At 40.8% G+C, this 4,488-nt stretch overlaps 1 pseudogene; it reads left to right on the top strand.

Moving 5' to 3' along the window:
* Positions 1-3,354: 3,354 nt before the first annotated feature.
* LOC117712393 (zinc finger CCHC domain-containing protein 9 pseudogene) lies at positions 3,355-4,284 on the top strand (annotated as a pseudogene).
* The last annotated feature ends 204 nt before the right edge of the window (positions 4,285-4,488 follow it).

Consider the following 4,488-nt stretch of genomic DNA (forward strand, 5'->3'; position numbering starts at 1 on the left):
ATTGGGTGGGAGTGCAGAGACTGGGCACCCATGTCTCATTTCTGACTTATGGGCTGATTTGCACTGGCTGATTTACATGTGTTGAGCCAGCCTTGTATCATTGGAATGAAACTAAGTTGGTTGGTTTAGGTGTTCTGTAGTTGGGTTGGCAAGAATTTTATTGAGAACTTTTTTTTTTTTTTTGTCTATGTTTATTAAGGAAATTGGTCTATATTTTTCTTTCTTTGTTGGGTCCTTCTCTGGTTTTGGTGTAAAAGAATTTGCTGGTTTTATAGAATGGGGATATTGTTAGCTCATCTTAAGGGTTTCATATAATTCATCAGTAGATCTATCCAGCCCTGTTTTTTTTTTTTTTTTTAAGTTGGAAGATTTGTTACTGTTATTAATTGAATTTTATTGATTGTTATGTTTCTGTTAAGTTATTTATATATTTCACATTTAACTCTTTTAGGTTATACATGTTTAGGAACTTATCAATTTCTTTTAGATTTCTCAGTTTTTTAAAATGTAAGTTTTCAAAGAACTCCTAAATGATTCTCTGTAACTTATTAAAATTCATAGTAACATTTTAATCCCTAATTTTGTTACTTTGGATCCTTTTTAAAAATTTAGTTTGCCTCACTGTTTGTTAATCTTATTTATTATTTCAAAGAACCAACTCTTTGCTCCTTTCTTTTAATCTCTATTTCTTTAATTTATGCCTTTATCTTTGTTATTTGTCGTTGTTTTCTGGACTTGGGTTGATTTTGCTTTCCTAAGGTCTTCAGATAGATTCTAAGCTTTACTTGAGGTATTTATGGCGTTTGAATGAGATTTAGTTTTATTATTTTTAAGTGTGTGTGTGTGTGTGTGTGTGTGTGTATGTACATTTAGGTGCTCTAGAAACCTGGAGTTATCAGATCCTGTAGAATTAAAGTTACAAGTGGTTGTGAGCCACTATAGTCATTTAGGAAACAAGCCTCTGGGGGATTATTTAGATTAGGTTAATCTTTAACTGTGCATGGCCCCATTCCATAGGCTGAAGGTGAGGACTGAGTGGAGTGGAGAGTTCTCTGAGCACCAGAGTGCATCTCTCCAGGCTTCCTCACTGCAGACACAGTATGACCAGCCACTGCAAGCTCTGGCTGCTGTGACTTCCCTGCTGCAATGGACTGTGTCCCCAGGCTGTGAGCTCAAGCAAGCATGCTCCTCCTCATTACTTTTGTCACAGTATTGATCACAGCAACAGAGGAAGTAAGGCATGTAGAAGTCAACATCAAAAGACACCTTCATGTGAATGGCATGTGGCCTTGATATGATGCAATGCAAATTATTCTTCTTTCCTCCATGAAGCTTCATTCTGCGAGTCAGCAAATCTTAACTGAAGGGCATTTTTTGAATATCTCATCAGCATTCCTCAAAAGTGTTGGGTTTATAATAAGAAAGTCTGAAACATCGCAACCAAGGGGAATCTAGGGAAACAAGAAGCCCAGATGCTGTGTCAGATTCTAGCTAGATTCATGGCATAGAAAATAGGATATTGCTAAAGATTAAGGAAGATGGAATAAATTTATAACATCCAATTGATAATGGCACATCAACATTGGTTTGTTAATTATGACAAAATACCATACCTATATCTATGTAAGATATTAATAACAGGGAAATTAGATTTGAGGCATATGGGTGATTTTTGTATCATCTCTATAAAATTCTGTAACTAACTCTTTAATTCCCTTATAACAAGATATCAAGAATATTAGGTTAAAAGTAATTCAGGAGGCTGGGGAAACAACTTGGTAAAGGGCTTCTTTTCAAACCTACCTTTAGTCTCCAAAATCCACTGGAGAAAAGTAGGTGAAGGTGGTGGACACTTGTAATCCCAGTACTTGGGAGGAAGAAAGAGGAAGTCCCTGAGCTTCTGGCTAGTTAGTCAGTCTAGCTGCTGAGGGGAGTTATAGCCCAGTGGGAAACCCTGCTTCAAAACACAAGGTGAATGGTGCTTCTGAGGAGTGACATATGAGACATTCTCTGGTTTCTGCATGAATGTGTTCACAAGTGAATCAATCATAAGTGCCTCCACATGTGTGGGCTCCACACACACACACACACACACACACACACACACACACACACACAAAGACAGAGAGACAGACATACAGAGAGGAAAGAGGGAGAGGGAGAGGGTGAGGGAGAGAGAGGAAACTAAGACAAGGCTTTCACAGGACTCACGAAGTGATGCTAAGTAAGTAGTGTAGTGCCCTCTGCTCTTCATTATTCTGTCTTTGCCCATAAGAAGTCCAGCACAGGGCAGAAGATGGCTGGGGATCAAGAACCTTATGCAACAGGCAGAAATCCACAGAAACAGTGTCAGAATGGGGACAAGTGCCAAGAAGAAAAGGCTTTCACGGCTGAGACACCATAGAAGAGCACCAGAAGGCTTTACAAATAAAAGGATCAGGTGGAACAAATGGACACAGGTGAGATCCTTCCATCTTTAAAAGATTTATTATTAATTTTTCAATTTATGTATACAAATGTTTGCCTGCATGCAAGTATGTGCACCACGCATGTGCCTTCTTCCTGCATAGACCAGAAGAGGGTTTTAGGTCCCTGGAAATGGAATTACAGGTGATTTTCAGTCTTCCTAAGGATGCTTGGATTTGAACTCAGCTCCTCAGCACGAATAAACAAATGTTTTTAACGTGGAGGTATTTTTCCAGTGTTTTTTTCAAATGTGTATGTATGTCTGTGTATGCTGTGTTTGTATATAGCCTCTGTGTATGCAATGTATATGTATGTGCATATATGCATGTTTGTATGGATGTGTGTATGGGGTGTGTGTGCATGTGCGTGCATGTGTGCATGCATTCATGTGTGCATGTGCATTGCAGAGACCAGACAGGGCTTTAGATTTCCTGGAGTAGGAGTTACAGGTGTTTGGTTGTAAGCTACCCCACATGGGTGCTGGGAACTCTACGAGGGTCCTGGAAATGCAGGAAGAGCTCTTAATGAGACATATCTCCAGCTCTTCTCCCATCTTTTAACCAATAAGCTACCTGGAAATCCAGTAGCTGTCTTTGGTTCTATCTGATCATTTGCTTCCCACTCCTGTGTTGACTATTGGATTACTATGCTTCCTTGAGCCTCTTCCAGACATTTTGGTGAAGGTTTCTTTCCTCACACTACATACGTTGGCTTACTAGTTCAGGCAGTGAACCTTAAGTTCTTTGTGCCCTGTTTTTCTCCTTTCTAAAATAGGGATAAAATGAGGCACTAACATGGGATTTTCCATGAAGATTAAATTTGTTACCATGAGGACAGAGTTTCAGAGGGAGCCTGGCAGCCTCATTGTCTCAGCTGTTCTGGCGGATTTAGATGGGATTAGTAAAGTACCTCTGACCCAACCATGAGCAGGTGGGCTAGAGTTACTACTTCAAATAGTAAGAGATCCTTGTCAGCAGCATCATGGGAGAACATGAAGAAGGGGTCTGAGAAGAGAGCAAACCAAAACCTTTTAAATCATAAGCAATGTCAAAGCAGTGGGCTGTCCTTAGAAATGATGCACCTCAAGCAAAACACAAAAAGAACAAAAAGAGAAAAGAGTACTTGAATGAAGATGTGAATGGATTCATGGAGTACCTGAAACAGAGCTCACAGGTGCTTCACAATGGAGAGCTGATAGCAGCTGACAGCTGGGAAGCAAGGAAGACACTGCAGTGACCTTAAAGAAGGACAGTCGACGGGAAGGACGGCGGCTAGAGAGACAGGAGGCAAAGAAGAGTGCAATGATATGTTTCCGTTGTCGATAACCTGGCCACGGGATTGCTGACTGCCCAGCTGTACTAGAGAGTCAGGACATGGGCACCCGCATTTGTTACCGCTGCGGGTCCATGGAGCACAAGACGACAAAGTGCAGAACTAATGTAGACCCTATGCTTGGTGAATTTCCTTTGGAAAAATGTTTTATCTGTGGAGAAATGGGACACCTGTTCAGATCCTGCCCCAATAATACCAAAGGAATCTATGTTGATGGTGCTGGCTGTAAACTCTGTGGCTCCGTGGTATGTTTTAAGAAAGATTGCCCTGAAAATCAGAACTCAGATTGGATCATCACAGTCGGTTGCTGGGCAAAGAGAATGAGTGCAGACTATGAAGATGTTCTGAATGTGCCCAAACTGCAGAAACCTAAAACCAAAGTACCGAAAGTTGTTAGTCTTTGATAAGAATTGGTACAGTTGTTAATTACCACCTCAAGGTTACTTTCCAATGTAAGCCTTTAGAGATTAAAGCGGGGCACCTGTGGAGGCAAGCCTGTATTATAGACACCACTCTGACCTTGATGGGGGCAGGTTGCCTACAATCTGTCTATCAAGGAATACAGGATGATTAATTATACTCTCTAGATGTGTGTGTGTGTGTGTGTGTGTGTTCTCTGTCTGTCTGCTTGTCTCTCTGTGCCCGTGTGTCTGTCTGAATTTGAAACAGATTCTGTGTAGCCCAGGTTGG

The sequence above is a fragment of the Arvicanthis niloticus genome, chromosome 7, assembly GCF_011762505.2.
Source record: "Arvicanthis niloticus isolate mArvNil1 chromosome 7, mArvNil1.pat.X, whole genome shotgun sequence".
NCBI lineage: Eukaryota > Metazoa > Chordata > Mammalia > Rodentia > Muridae > Arvicanthis > Arvicanthis niloticus.